This window comes from Oenanthe melanoleuca, chromosome 3, assembly GCF_029582105.1.
Source record: "Oenanthe melanoleuca isolate GR-GAL-2019-014 chromosome 3, OMel1.0, whole genome shotgun sequence".
NCBI classification, from domain to species: domain Eukaryota; kingdom Metazoa; phylum Chordata; class Aves; order Passeriformes; family Muscicapidae; genus Oenanthe; species Oenanthe melanoleuca.
In genome coordinates, this window is record NC_079336.1 from 17317310 (window position 1) to 17334154 (window position 16845).

At 38.4% G+C, this 16845-nt stretch overlaps 1 pseudogene; it reads right to left on the reverse strand.

Annotated features, from left to right (window-relative positions):
* Positions 1-4446: 4446 nt before the first annotated feature.
* LOC130250534 (uncharacterized) overlaps positions 4447-16845 on the reverse strand; it is a 98233-nt pseudogene continuing 85834 nt past the window's right edge.

Genomic DNA, 16845 nt, shown 5'->3' on the forward strand with positions numbered 1-16845 from the left:
GTCATAAGTGCAGCTTACTCAAAGAGCAGAGCAATTGGATTCAAAACAGTATTGCCAATACCTGAGTATGCTTCTGATGCTTCTGGGAATTGTATTCAGATTGACTCCTGTAATTGGTCTTCTGTATTCAGAATCATAAGTATTTCTACTCTTAGTTAAAGCATCTTCATTTTTGGTTTTAGAGGTGTTTTTAGTTTACCAAATATACATCAGAAGCCACTGAACAATACATGTATCTTTGTTTCCAAATGCCAGCTCAATCAATTCAGGAACTAGGAAAGAAAAGATAGAGCAGCTTTTTGAGAATTACAGTTAATGAAGTAGCTATCTTTATTAATATTGTGGTCTAGAAAACTGTCTTTGCATTGCAATATTGCAAAAAAATTTCTAGAAATATGAGCTCTACATAGATTTCATAATTTAATATAAGTTAGTGAGCTACTTTCTGTAACTACTCAAAAGTCTCGCTTATGTGTATGTACTTGGAAGTTAAGAGAAGTGTGAATGGGATACCTTGCTAATTAATTTGCTTACTTTTGTATACAAGATTCACAATTACACCTTTATAGTAATATATATATATAAGTCTACACCTTTTATAATATATAAGATTTGTCAACACCAAGTTGCTAGCCACTGATAAACAGTTAGGGTTTGCAGGTTCCCAAAGCCACCATGCCACTAATTTCTTAGTGTATAAATGCTTTTGACTTTGTGGCATTTCCATTGAAAGGTTGATATAAACTTGGCACACAGTTTAGAACTGGAATTGCAATGTCCTGTATCTAAAAGCTTTGCTTCTGCCATTGATGATATTGGATTTGCACCATGGTTGTACCGAGGGATAAATATCATGAGTCTTGCTGTGTTTAAATCAGTTGTGGAGTGCTCCTGCTTTGTAGCAAGTTTTATTTTCTGCCTTCATCTTCTACTTTTCTTCAATTTTATATATTTCTTTAAAATCTGATTAAAATTGAAACTCAACATGCAGGGAAAACAGGTACTAAAATATGAAAAGACATAAGAACGCCACTGATTTGTTCCATATGTTTGTAATGGTACTATGGACTTGTATAAAAAAACATTAATATGGGGAAATGAAGGGAGAACCAGGGGCTCTTAAGAAAACCCACGAAGAAAACAGGAAGTGGGTTAAGCTGAGTTTAAACTCCTTAAAATTCCTTAAGCAGAGTTCTGGTGTCCCTAAATGCTAAGCATTTCCTTCCAGATTATCTGCAAATTGCATAAGTTATCCTGAATGCCAAAATTCTCCTGTCTAATGGTGTCTTTTATTTGTATGGAGCTACATGACTCCCTGTATGGAGTTCAAGGAACATCTGGATGACACTCTGAGGTTTATGATTTACTCTTGTGTAGTCCTTGTGTAGTCTTGTGAGGAGTAGGGATTTGGACTCCATACTTATGAGTTCCTTCCAATTTGAGATAATCTGTAGCTTTATGTTTCAGATAATTTGAGTTCTAGACAACCTGTATTCCCAAGAGCTGTTGAGTGGCCCAGCTGCTTACTGGGAAGTGTTTCTACTGTCAACTGGAGTTTAAAAGTATTTGTTTTGCTGTAGGAGAAATTGGGCTTTTTCTTACTCACTTGTAGTATTTTGAGGTAAGGATGCATATAAGTTGGGAGATTTCACCTGTTGCTCATTTTTATTCACCAGTGGATGAATAGGAAACAAAAACTTAGGGCTAGAAACTGAGAAAGCAAGATCAGTAGCTTTCTTGACATTTTTTTGTTAATACACATTCTAAATTTTCATATATGAGAATTACAGATTTGAGATCATAGTTTAATGTTTTTAAAGAAGAAATGTTGACCTTACTGTTAATTGTAATCCTTAAATGTCTAAAAATTATCTGTATTCCATCATACACTTAAAAATGTTATTTTTCTGCTGAAACATCAGAATATTAGAGCCATGGTAATAGCAAAAAGAAATTGCCAGACATCTATATTAGTACAAAGAGGCAATACATATTTCTCTTGTGTCATGTACATTTACAAAGCCAGTGGCCTAATCCTGTTCCACTGAAGTAACTGAGAATTTCTTGAAGGGAGGAAAGCGTTCTGTGTTAATTTCTAAGTTTTTCTGCTGTTAACTTACTTTTCCAGTATGGCTTTCAAAGCAATTCATTTAAGATAGAATTATTGACCCATACTTTATAAATTGAATTATTGATTGCTTTATCATTTTGCCCAAAGTTCTGAATACTAAATTTGATTTTGTCATTCACTGCTCTAAGTCGTCTCTTCATCAACCAATACCTTGGTTGTGGTAAGCTTAAAAACAACTTTCCCCAAGAGGTATCACACCTGTGACATAAGCCAAGAAGTGTTTTTCTGTCCTCTCTGGAGGCATGTTGCTGCCCCTGTTTACAGGTGGCCTGAAATACTAATGATCAAAACAGTATCAAATTGAAAGGCATAGGATACCAGCATTAATCAGCCTTCCTCTTTACTAAGAAAGGTGTAATTGATATGTTCATGATAATTTGTGATAAGATCCTGGCTATAAAATAAATGCAACCTACCTCTTTTCCTTCATTTTCCTTGAAACTGTTTTGTTGGCCTTGATCTATGCACAGAGATTTTACTTACAGAATAAAAAAACCTGAATGCAAATGATAAACACACAATTCACTGTAAGTACATAAACTTTATATTCATCATACAAGACAGTATATAAGTTGGAATGCATTGCTGCAAATCTTGAGATCCAGCTATGTTATATATTAATAGTGCTGGAAACATTGGGAGGAATCTCATGCTTTAGAAAAGATGTCTGTTTATTGATAGAACATAGAAGAATAAATTTCTCATTCTTGTATTACGTCCTGACCTCGGTGTTCATATCTCATAGGGTCTATCAGTCTGCTGCTCATAACTTAAACATCACAGAATTAGGGCCTAAGCATGTGAAGTTTTGAGACAAAATGAACTTCATATTCACTAAAGCCAGCAAACTTTTTGAGTTCTTGTTGAGAAAAACTGTTAAGTAGGGCAATAATGGAAAAAAAATCACAGTATTTCTCCTTTCAAATTAAATAGTTTGATTTTCTATTAGAAATTAGTCTTTTAGTACTTCCTTAATTTATGTTGCAAAATAAACTACGATTATGTTCAAAATTATTTTCTTTAAATCAGAGGATCTGGTGTGACTACTACTGTTTGGTTTGCCAAAGATCTCATTTTAAATTTGTGAGAATTAATATGGTAGTGTCATATGACAAAAAAAATTCTGGAGCTGAAATTTGAAGGATTTATGTGGTACTGTCTCATACAAATTTGTTTAGTCCAGTGGTACTGAGATCTATGCATTCCTAAATTTTGTGTAAGGGGCTTGTTTTCCAAGCACTCAGCAGGTACTGCTTGAAAATCTCATGTCTCTGGTCAGAAGATACCAGAACAAGGGGATTCTTTGAACATTAGACATCTACATTTAAGTCTTTGTGGTTGAAAAGTGGTTTTCAACAAGAGAGCTGTAGTCACTTGAGGATCATTTACGGTTGTAGAGATTCTACTTTGTCACTGTATGGCAGAGATACAGAAAATAGATTTGGATACACCTCATTGCTTGTGTAACATTGTGCAACTTCTTCTATCTTGAGATATGCTTATGTGAATTACAATTAGCTTTGCATATAAATTGGCTGTAAACTGCTTTGCAGTACACCATAATCCTGATCCCTTTTCCTTTTTGCGCTTTTTTAGATCTTAAGAGAATCATAAAATGACTTGGGTTGGAAGAGGCCTTAAAGACCATCTAGCTCCAACTCCTCTGCCATGGGCAGGGACACTTTTCACTAGACCAGGTTACTCAAAACCCCATCCAGCCTGGCCTTGAATGCTTCCAGGGATTTGGAATCTACATCTTCTCTGCACAACCTGTCCCAGTGCCTCACCACCCTCAAAATGAAGAATTTCGTAATCATATCTAATCTCATTCAGTTTGAAGCTGTTCCCCCCTTTCCTGTCTCTTGTGAAAAGTTCCTCTCCAGTTCTCTTGTAGGCTCTCTTCAGATACTAGAGGGGCTTTAAGGGAAATGAACACCAACTCTCTCAGCCTGTCTTCATAGGAGAAGTTCTTTAGCCCTCTGGTTGTCTTCATGGCCCTCACCTGGACTTGCGCCAATCACTCCACGTCCATCTTATTTTGGGGGTCCCAGAGCTGAATGCAGTGCCCCAGGGATGGGATCTCCCAAGAGTGATGTAGAGGGGCAGAATCATCTCTCTTGATCTGCTGGTCACGCTGCTTTTGACGCAGCCCAGGCTTTTAGGCTGGAAGGGTACAGTGCTGGCTCATGTCTAGCTTTTCATCCACCGGCAGCCCCAAGCTATTCACCTCAGAGCTGCTCTCAATTCCTCCTCTTCCCAGTCTGTATTTGTGCTTGGGATTGCCCCAACCCAGGTGCAGGACCTTGAACTTGTCTTCATGGGCCCTCCTCGAGCCTGTCCAGGTCCCTCTGGGTGGAATTCCTTCCCTCCAGCAGGCTGACTGTGCCACACGGGTTGGTGGCGTTGACAAACTTGCAGAGGGCGCGCTCAATCCCACCATCTGTGTTACCAACAAAGATGCTTGTTGATGCCAGTAGCACCTCCTGAGGAACATTACTTGTTGCTGGTCTCCACTTGGATATTGAGCTGTTGACTGCAACTTTTTAAGTGTGACCATTCAGCCAATTCGTTATCACTGAGTGGTCCATTCATCAAGTCCATGTCTTTCCAGTTTGGAGGTACAGATGTTGTACAGGACACTGTCACAGGCTTTGCACAAGTCCAGGTAGATGACATCAGTTGCTCTTCCTTCATCCACCTACACTGTAACCCCATCATAGAAGGCCCCCAATTTTGTCGGGCGTGATTTGCCTTCGATAAAGCAATGTTGGCTGTCTCCAGTCACTTCCTTATTTTCCATGTGCTTTGGCATAATTAATTTCCTAGAGAGTGTTAGTATTAGTGTTAGTCATTGCATGTCTTTTAATAGAAAAGATAATTTGCAAATTGACAGTGTGGCTTGAGAGCAGATCAGCAAGTGTTAACACTAGCATTTCTAAGCCAGACTACTCACTAATTTTAGTGACTTTCTTTTTAAACTCATGTCTTTGGGTCAACACGGAAAAGAAAGTGAGGAGGAAAAATAAGAACAGTGTCTCCTTGATGGTGGTAAATAGTATGGTGTTATTTTTCAAATCTATAGCAGGCTCTTCTGCTTGAAGGGATTTCAGTTTGATAGTATAACCCGAGAAGTAATCTGAAAAATAGCAAATAGTAGTAAAGATGTTAGATGAGCCTTTACTAGTCTTTGCCTGGTGAGCTGGGTGGAGGGGTGTGGTCTCTTTCTCATTCCATTTGGTGAGTTTCATTTCTGTCATCTCCTTAATTGACAATAAGCCAATAAAAGTAGGTCTCCATCAAGATAGTTTAGATAGATGCACAGTGTGCAAATATCCCTGAGGTGGTATTAATCACTGACTTTGGGCTGGAATAGCTGTAGAAGGTGCAGGGTGGTTGAGATGATCCTCAGTTGGTTTTGTTTTGGGGTTCTTTTTGGAAGAAAACTGGTAAGAGTCAGTAACGTGAAATTTTGTGATGCTGATAGACTTATCAAGATAAGCAATCCAGTTGGTTAAATAAGCATAATTCATGTTTCCCTCCTGTTGTGTGTTTTGCAAATAGGCTTTTTCTGAGAGCAGATTGATTATTAAGTGCCTGAGATAGCATGTTATGATCAAGTGACATGAAACATTTGTACCTGATATGCCTTAATGAAATGTTAAAACTGTGTATGCTGATCTGAGAATTAAAGAAGAGTAGACGTAACAGTGCTTTATTTGATGACAAAAATAAAATTATATTTGTCCTAGTCCTTTGTAGTTAGTGCTCATCCAAGAGCTCAGTTTTCTCTGGAGACCATATTGTGTATAATTTATAGGTGTGTAGAAAAATTGTATTGAAAAGGATATCTGAAGGTCCAGTATAATCTTCTCAAAGGCATTGAAATCAAGATATAGCCATAATAATGTCCAAAGTTCGGTCTACACAATGGCACACAAATATTGTGGAGACATGTGGGAGACTGTGAGAAAAAGGTGTAACTCTATTTAAATGTGATGACAGAGTATGCTATTGTGTGTGTGTATATATAGATATAGATATAGATATAGATATATAGATAAATTTTTTTTAATGAGTTCACCTGATATTGCAATGTACAGGTAATTTCTAACAACTCCACATGTCAGTGGGAATAGAAACATCCCTAGAGCCAAAAGCTGACTCTTCTGTTGGATCAGGTGGTGAAAGGGAATACACAACATCTGTGAAGGTCAGAAGGGTGGGAGGAAAATGCAAGCTGAAGGCCACTGTATCTGGAAAATATATTTTAAAAATCCTCTACCTACTTTCTCTATTCTGAAAAACTATTTGGGAAAGGAAATTCTGTTTTTAATCATAGAAACACATTTCTGCGGCATATTAGAAAAGATGCAGTAGGAATCAGTTCAACACCAGTGGGGTGATACCATGGTTGGTCAAATAGGTCCTCTCATTTTAAGTTCACATAAATTAAAGTTAAAAGTTTGAAAAAAAATACTTAGTCAAGAGAAGTTGGACAAAACAGGTAGTCATGCACTTGGTTAAACACAGCTTAGAAACAAGATGGAAGTGGGACATTTCAGATTGTTTGTTTGCTTAATAAATCTCTGTTTTGTATTAAGGAATACATTTGCTTTAACATGAATACTGACACTGTGGAATAACAAAAGCTAGCAATTTTTGTGTTTCCACAATTCAGCGTCATGCTGCTATGTTTCCTGTCTTTTTTTATGCTAATCAGTGTTGACCCTAAGCATTCTTGGATTTGTGGGTCAGAGATGACACTGAGATGCCTTGATACAGAAAAAACCAAGATTCCATTTGTTTTTCTGTGCATAGGGCACAGATGTGTTCATTTCATTTCAGAAAGACAGCCTTGGACCACCTTGGACACAGTTAGGACATTGATGATCAAAATTTCTCTTTGCAGTACTAGTGTAAATACAGTATATCCTGTGATTTTACTGGCTGTTTTGAAAGTTTCCAGCCGCTGCTGCAAGAATAACTTGAATAACCTGGAGAAGACTGCAGGCCTAGCAGAATGTGAGGTGTGAACATATACTAGAGCTACAAATTTTAATTAAATATAAACCCCTGATAATTTACAGTTTAAATGAAATATCAAAATTTGGGAAGTCCTTTTAGAGAGAGAGCTTCTTTCACTAAAAGCTCTACTTTTTAAGCAGGCCTTCAGGCACATTTTGAAACTCACAATATTCTGAGGTTTGACATGGTTTAGCAGTTTATGGAATCATCACTCACCTCTAAGGTTTACATATTTTTTCACACGTCGCACATGCCGTGACATCTGTTTTGCAGAAAATAAGATTGTTCTCAACAATGTCAAGTGGAGACAAAGATGGAATCATAAGGGATAGTGAGATGTGGAATCACTTGAAGCTGTATTTTAAGGCTTTATGACTGACAAAGCAGATGTGCTTTTTCTGCAGGGACCATCTTTTTCTTCTGTGTCTTTACAGCACTTAGCACAAGGTGTTCAGTTGCACAATTTGGACTGCTAGCAAGAATAACATATGCATGTTAGAAATCCTGTAGAGACAGGACTGCTGTTTCACTGTGAGTCAAGGTCAGCTGTGGGTGAAGAACATGGTGTCGACTTACTTGGCTAACTTGTGGGAAATGCAATTTAAACTGTGTCTCTCACCATGGATTTGAGAGCGAAACAGTTATGGGGCAGCGTTTTAAAGGAAAAACATACTTACTCTTTGTGTTGTCCCTATCAGTAACTACATAGCCAGAACTGCTGGAGATTGGTTTGTGTATAGCTACAGATATTGTAAAGTTGTCTTGTATCTGATGCCATCCAGCTGCGCTTCCCATCAGCAGTTGTGCTTTACAGCAGTGTGTTCAAGAAAAGGCCCAGTCCCTCACCAGCTGTTGGTAAAGTAAAATGCACTATTATAATTGTAGGTGAGGTACAGTTCCCATTTGCCTCAAATGCAGGTATGTAAGTGATCCTGTGCAGGGAATTGCTGAAGGTAAGCTATTCTGGGACATCTTTTTGATGTACGGTGTTCCATGTGCTGAAGACTCTGTGTACTTTCATCATTCCACACAATTTCAGCCGTAATTATCTCTGATTTTTGTAATGTATGGGTGTGGATTGCTGTGGCAAGCTAAACATTCAACAGAAGTGTTAGTTAATTATAAAATTCCTGAATATATGATTTTTCTAAAAATATTTTTGAAATTAAAGTGTAGCAATATGTCAGTCTCTGTAGTTGCAAACTACAACTTGTTGCAGGTTGTTACTCATTCTTCGAATGAGTGACACAGTTTATTTCTTGTTCCCTAGGAAAGACTATGTGGTTACTCAGTTTTGTAGATAAGTGGCAGGAAAAAAAAAAGGTTTTATTTATAAAGCAGAAAAAACCTTCTAGTAATGAGGTAATACAATCTCATATATTTGATCTTGTTTTGGGACAGAGAATTGAGCTAGGTGACCTTTTTTCTGTGGCCCTGCTTCCTGTGATTGCATAGCTGCAAAAAAAATGTGAGAAGTAAAAAAAAAAAAAGGGAAAATCAATGCAAAGAAGTGAAACTAAAGGGTTTGGGCTGTTGAATGAGGCTAATCCTGCTTTTCTATGAACATGGAGTAGGTGGAGACAAGCTAGCTGCAGCAGATATTGGTAATGATCTAGTCAAAGCCCTGTGGAACTTTGTGGCAAGGAATTTATCAAGGTGCAAAGTGAAAAAAATCTTATCTGATTAACTTTAGCTTTGACTTGGGTCAGTCTCTTAGGAAAGCAAACACTTGAAAACTAAGGAGGTTTTCTGGGAGAAAACTACAAGTCACATTCTAATAAAAATATATGCAAATTTTTACACATCTGGCAGAATTAGGTGCATTACATTAGCTGTGATAATCTAGGACTATCATAATAGACAGTTTTAGAGAGAAGGATAACCATCTTCCATTATTTGGTTACTCTAGCTAATATATTTGACAGATCCTTAAAAACCAAAGTTGTTCTTTGATTCAGAATTGAAACAGTCTCTTTTACAAGGAAGTAGCTGTGGTCTGAAAGCATGAGAATTGTAAGCATGGTGCAATGGTCCCCCTGAGTCAATCTCCACATGGTATTAGAGTTACTTACAGTCATTGGGATCTATTGGTGGTTTAATATTTGTATGTTGGTAGTGCTTAGGGCATCAGCCAATTTTGGACTTCGGAGGAGGCTTCTCAAATATGGTAAGAAAAATCCTCTTTCCCAGTTTGCACTCAAGAGATGTAGGCTGAAACTGTGATTCTTTGAGGGTTCATGTCTTAGCAGGCCAGTTCTTGTAACTGCAGAAACAGATGACAATTTCTTTTTTAATCAAATATTTGCCATGAGTATTTAGAGATTCAAAAGTGGAAGGTTTCTCAGCACCTGTACATGCTTGCATGAGAGACATAGCTTGTTTCCTGCTGGCCTGTTTTGATTATTAGTTGGGCCTCTGCTGTACATGTCCAAAGAGACTGGCAAACTGTACACATGATAGTCAATATTTAAAGACTGATCCTTTATTCTTTAGACCAGTAGAGAAGGCAAATAGTTTGAGGTGATGAGGAGAAACAGAAGATAGGATAGTAGTTGACCCTTTTGAATGTGTGAAAGAAAGAAGGATTTCTGCAACAGGCAGAAAGAGTTCAGACCAAGTGAAGTAATTGTTACCTGACATAAAGGATCCTGTGGCCAAACTCTAATAACAGATCAATGTGCCTGTTTACATTGGTGATTAGCTTAGTAGCCTGTTGGTGACTAGAACTTTCCTGCACAGGGTTGTAAAGCTCACTGTAAACAATTCTGTTTAAAAATTGGGCCAAAACAGTTGTCTCAGACAATCAAATTGATGCCTATGTAAATGCTGCATAGGTTTTTGCCCCAGTTGTGCAATTTTTTTGCACTTTGAAGGTTTCAGGAGGCTGATTGCGATTTTAAGTCTGCAGCTGTTGCTGGGTAACAGTGCAGGAGAAGAAAATCTTTGCATTTTTATCCCAGAGTAACAGGTATTTGCAAGTTTCTATATAAATATTTCAGACAATTTCATTGGAAATAGAGGAATCTATGAATCTTACTGGCTGGTACAAATGCTCTCCAGTGACTGATGCCCTTAGTCAGACATGCAAAGCTGTGCCACCCAGAAAGCTCACCTCTGCTCTTCAACTGCTTCTGGCTTCAGAAACGTGGCAAGCATTACCTGGACAGATACTCTAGGCAAAATTCTGGAAGTCACAGGCACTTTTGCTACTGACTGTAATTCTACCAAGATTTCATCACCAGAGTCCAGCATCTTTCAAACATTTTACTGATCAGCTGATGATGATTACTTTGAAAAGAGCATGCTCACCACATTAAGAATGCTGGGCAAGCTCTTCTGCAGCATTGGTATCAGATCCAAAGAGTGTTGAACACAGTGGGAGGACTCCCATTACCATCTATAAATTTTGGTAAGTGAGATATAGAGGGCTTTCAAAATTTGTAGGAGTTAGAATGATGTTTATTTAATGGATCTAGAATGCTTACAGAATGAAATTGATTTTTCAACACTTTAATTAATGCTCTGAGATACAGAAGAAAATATTTAATACACTAATGTGCAGACTTTGTTAGACATTTTTCCTTGCATATCATCTCTTTCACATACTTTCTTTTATATCCTCCCTTGCTGATAGTCTCCTCTTCCTTCCTTTTTTTTTGATGGTATTAAATTTTCCCATTTTACAGGGTGGCCTAAATTTGCCTGTAATTCCATTTTTGGTTCTGTGTGCCTCATCCTTTGGCCACTATTGGGAAGACTTCTGAGACCTATAGATCAGATCTTTCTTATAGATCTCTTGAAAATACATTATTATTTTCCATGTATCTACTTTCTTTTCTCAGAATTCCCATTTGCAAAAATCAGTTGTGTTTCTGTTACGCAGTGATGCCTGTTGAAAAACAGAGAAGATCTGAAGAAAAGACCACATGGAGTTATTGAAAAATAGGTGTTCTTTTTGCCCTGTAGAATGGAATAGCTGTTGCTGGTTAAAGATTTCACGGCAAAATCTGGCCCTTTGAGCTTGTGTGATTGACTTCCCATCAGCACTTTCTGCAGTATGGGAGACAAACCAGTCATCAGAATCAGCAGTGCATTGTCCTGGGACCTCTTGGCATTGGAGAATATTCCAGAGCAGCAGTCAGGTTGTACCACAGTGGAGAGTGATGATCGCTCTGTCCCAGCCCACGCAAGGAGCATTTTGGCATCTGCTTCTGATGAAACCATTCACCTTCACCCCTGCTATGAGCAGAGGTGTTGCTGTGACAGATGCCTGAGGTCAAGGGGCAGGGAAAACGTGAGAGAAAGGGCTCCAGAAGAAAAAAATGGCTTTAAGCAATGAATTACTTCTTTGGCTTCCATATGGGGGGAAAAAAAAAAGAAAAAAGAGCTCACCCATACCAGCAAGCCCAATGCTTTAGTACAACAATAATAGATAACTGTAATTGGAACAATGTCTGCACTTTCGTAATTAATTAATCATTAATTGCAGTGAACATTTTATAGGTCACAAATTGTTTAAAGGTAAATGCTCCCATTATGTGAAACAGGTATATCCAAGTCATTTATCCTATCAATTTGCTGTATTGATTTTCATCATTATTCAGTATTTTGAGAGGAAATGCACATTAATAGATGTGTCTTGGAAATGATTAGTGTTGGCTAGAACTAAGTATAGTGCAGGTGGGAGTGTGCAATCTCTCAACCAGTACTGCTCATGCACTGTAGTGATGGCAAGGCAGCTCTCCTAATAAGCCACTGTTGAATAGCAGCTATAATTTTGCTGCAAGCTGAGTAGGACTTCTGTGACAGAGATAAAGCCAAGGACTATAAGTAATCTCTTTAAATTCAGTTATGCCTTTTATCCTAAACTGGGCATAGACCAAATGCTTAGAGGTGAAGTACCAATCCATTAAAACACTGTACCACCTAGGTTTCAGAGCCTGCAAGAACATGCTCTTGCACCTCAATATAAAGTCTGCTGTCCTCAGACATGCTGAACTAAAGCTTCATTTTTAAAAAAATGCTCAGAGGGAGTAACAGTCTGCTCTGGTAGCAAAGGGCAGCTCTGAATGCAAAGCAATTTTGTATCTGAAAGCAGTGCTAGTGATAGGACTACTTTGGGAAGTCCATACTGCAAAACTTTGCACAGACCTTTATTCTCAGAGAAATCTTCCCTTGAGTCTCAGGTAGAGTGGCAAGAACACAGTCCACAACAGCCTCCTTTGAATTAAGCTTTCTAGTATGTATCTGGTTCTTGTGTATTTTGCACCAAGGGCCCAGTAAAGGCTGTTAGACTTGGAAAGAGGCCACAATAGGCTCAATGAATATTTTATTCAGTATAATCCTGCACTGGGTAGAATTTGGCAGTCCTGTAGTGAGAAGCTGCTGGCCTCAGTTGTCTTGTGAAGTCTCTTCCTGTCTCATTGTGTATAAAAGCTGTGTTTTCGTACTGTCTGATGATGATAGAATCCCTTCAATTATCTCCAACACTGTCCCTCAGCCAAAGGGAGTAATTCTTCATTCTTGTGGGATGGTAAAATCTATGCCTTGTTCATTGTTATCCCCCAGCAATACCCATCTGATAACAGTAAATCGGAAAACGAGTTTCCCCATTTTTAAGGGGAAGAAGAAAGGTTATGGCTGATTAATCAAAGGATATTTCATCTCTGAACTTGCTGAAATGCTGTAACTCCTTCCTAACTATTTACTGTTAATCTCTAAGAAGGAGTTAGGCACAGCATGAGATAAACAAAGGATCAAAAGAGGCTCTTTGCCTTTTTCGAAGTTCGTAGTTTGGTTCCATGGTGGTCCCAGGGCAAAAGAGGAAGAAGAGCTCAGATAATGGTCTTTTCTAGGAAAGGGTCAGGGAGGGGAATTTGGCTTTCTGCCAATAGGATGGGGACAGGGGGGAAGGGTTAAAGCATTCTTTTTACCTCTGGTATTGGGTTACAACATGAACTTTGTTTCTCAGAGTGCTCAATTCAAAGTGTGGATCTTCACTGCATTCTTTACACATGAAACAGAGATTACCCACAAGTCTTCAACTATTTCCTGTAGTTAAGAAATCTTAAATCAAGAAGAGGATTGTGATGTCCTAGGGCTGGTCTCCTCTGTAGAATACAACATAGATCCTCAGTATTTTATGCTTTGAGCAAGTTCCAGCTGAGTACTGTCACAGCTTGAGGCCACTTTCTCTTGTCCTGTTGCAAGTTTTTGGGTTACAATCTCCTTTCAGGCAGAGAGCCATAAGGTTACCCCTGGGCCTCCTCCAAGCTAAATAACCCCAGCTCCCTCAGCCACTCAGAGGACTTGTACTCCAGACCCTCCACGAGCTCTGTTCCCTTTTCTGGACTAGCTCCAGCACCTCAGTATTCTTCCTGAATTGTGGGGCCCAAAACTGGACACAGGACTCGAGGTGTGGCCTCACCAGCTCTGATCCTGATTGCTACAGTGCTGCTGATACAGGCCAGGATGCCACTGGCCTTCTTGGCTATCTGGGCAACACTGGCTCCTGTTCAGCTGTGGTCAATGAGCACCCCCAGGTCCTTTTGTGCTGGGCCACCTTCAAGTTATGTTGTGCTTATTCTTTCATATGAGCTGTTCATACTTCTTGGAGCAATGTAAATATACAAGTCCACATTTGTGGTGCATTTGAATGCTGTAGTGAGTTTTGCCAGCTTCTGTGGCCTCTTGTCAGTTGTGTGGTGGTGTTCTGCAGACTGATTTGGGGCCGTTTACTTTTCTTTATCCATCTAAATCCATTCTTTCTTTATCCATCTAAATGCATCAAACTTCATCTTCCTTGGAAGAATTGAAGATTTGTTAGTAGTAGGAGATGCCAAATAGCGTACTACTCGTATAAGGTCTTTCAAGGTCTTTTTTTTTTTTTTTTTTTTTTTTTTCTTTTTTTTTTTTTTTTTTTTTTTTTTTTCTTTTAAAGTGATAAACAAGAGTATGAATGCTGATGCAATATGAGAGTATGTGAGCAGGTAAGTGCTGTAACCATTTAGCTTGCAATGCAGTTTATGAGCAGGAGCACATGCAGAACTCCAGAAAGTAATGATTGGGAAACTGCAGGCCACTTATTTTTCCTGGTCCTTTCTTCTCCTTTGGGTGAATCTGAACGTGGTCCTCATAATTCTAACATCAAAATAACTTTGCACTGGAGGAAAAATGATGTTTATTCTCTGCATATTATTCAGTGTTTTCAGAGAAGTATCCCAACAGGTCACCTGTCAGTGAAGGATTCTTTTTATGAAAAGCACACATCATTAATATGTTTTCTTAATTTCTCAGGTAACTATGAGGTTAATCCAGGTACCTAAGCTCCTTCACTGAGGACTCATCCTTTTCAATAGGGAAAGAATTGTCTTAATTTACAATTGTCATAAAATAAAATGTCACATTTGTTCAATTAAAGTGAGTTGACTTCTTACTCCAAAGCAACTTGCTCATGCATGTGGCTATGTAGATTTTAAACCTGTAATTTTTCAAGATGTTGTAATAGTTAATAACCAAAGACTTTTTCAAGCATCTTCTGTGATTTTTTATATTTACACTGAAGTTGGAAGATTTTAGATACAGTAGTGAATAAAATTATCAGTTGATATCTATCTATAGACCAAAGAAAAATCCATTATGTTTTCACGATAATTTAATTTGGACGACAATTTCCGGACATGACAAAATTCTCAAGAGTACTTTTATCCTGTTAGCAGACACTTTATATTAGATATCCTGTAGCCAAAAGAGTGCACCTCACTCTTGGATCTCATTTAAGATACACTGATATGAAATTAGTAAGTTTTAAGTATTTCTGGTCAGTACCTGGTTACAATTCTTTGAAAGGAAGAGGAGGCAGGGTATACATGCTTAATCTGGTATAATTTAATGTTTGTGCCAGCTTCTTATATGGCTATTAAAAAACATGGTTATAGGTAGCCAATTTTCTTGATAAAACATTCAAAGTTGTTTAGTAGTTAATGCAGAGGATGTGTTACTACTCTGGAAAAAAAATAATCACCTGGTCATATAATGACCATAATGAAATGAGTCAAATGCATTTATGTGACTAGCTGAAGGAAGTCCTTAGGTAATCATTCCAAAATATGTTCTCTGGCTTGAGTATATACACACATATATACTGTGACTTTTGTGAAAGGGAATTACGGACTAGTGTGTAGAATGGGGATGCTGAATGTTTTTGTTCATGTTCTTGGATCAGACCTGGGTATCAGCATAGCCTCCTACATATTCAGTGACTGGAAATCTGCAGCCTCAGGGCTTGGTGCAATTAGCCAGTCCTTTGTATGGACTGCTCTCTCAGGCACATGGAGTGATTCTTGGAGTTTTCTGGTGCAGGGTCAGAACCTGGACTCTGATAATCTTTGTTGGTCAGCCTTCCAACTCAGGGTATTCTATAATTTTGAGCTGTGTCTTTACATTCATTAACACAAATGTTTTCTGAAATATACCTCAGATATCCATGGTTGGGCACAGTTAAACTCAAGATGCTGAACAGGACAGAACATTGTTTTGTAGCAAAAGACAACTTTTTCTTTCTGGGAGGCCAGGCCATTGTGTCTTGCTCCCAGTCTCAGGATCAAACTCATTGCCAAGTAAGTAATCAGTCAGGAATTTTCCCAATGCCATTAAAAGTCTTCTGTGGCAGATACTTGGAGGATTCTCTAGAGTATGAGGATTGTTGCACTTGCTGAATCATCTTGTTGCATTTTAGCTGGTCGGTTTCTTGCTATTTATGAAGGCATTTCTTATTTGTGGCAAAGTTAATACCCTTGTGTTTTCCTTTGACACAAGGCAGATCAAAAGGTGATAATGCCATTTCTGTCTGATACCACTGAGACCACAGTGATAAGCCTGAGCTTAGACTACAAGATACAATAGTTATTTAGGGTTATAGTGTTATTGAAACCTTTTGGCAGTTTGGATGCTAATAGAGAACATTCTCTTACTTAACCCAGTATTTTTGTTCTGGTTCATTGGGAGTACTGTAAAGACCAGTAATTAGCTTTATTTCATGAAAACATTGAACGTCACATTTATGCATACACGTGCAATCAATAAAGGGAGAAATGCCCGTGGAAATAGTGAAGAACAAAAAATTTGTTACTTACATTTCACAGTATTGTTATAAACAGGATTGTCATAAAAAGAGGAGTTTATGTTGAACTTACCAAGATTATCAGTATTGACAGAAAACAAGGATTTTCTGAGTGTAAACTTTTACATACATTTTGGAGTCTTGTGGCAGGCCACTGGGGCCATTGCCTCATGCTGGGAGACCGCAGCAGTGAGCCAAGTTCAAGGGAACTGGGAGGGAGGAATATTCGTGGTGTGTTGAGTGCACCGAGGGAAAAGTATTTGACCTTTTGATATGGATGATAGGGCAGACAGTGGCCTCTAGAGGAAGTTTTTGGGTACAGACATTCATTCTCACTGGTCCTGAGAGGCCAGAGATTCCTGTGCTATTTCATACCTTCTTACAAGTGATCTGGTTAGATTTGTCAGAACAGCTGAGCATGATGAGAATGTTTAGAGGTTGGCAGACAGACAGGAGAGGACATGACTACAAGGGAGCAGTGATTGTTTGGGAAGAGCAGTGATTCTGTACTAGATGGTGCCTGCAAAGAGAACAGTAACTAATCATGATTTAGGGATTGGGGTGGTCC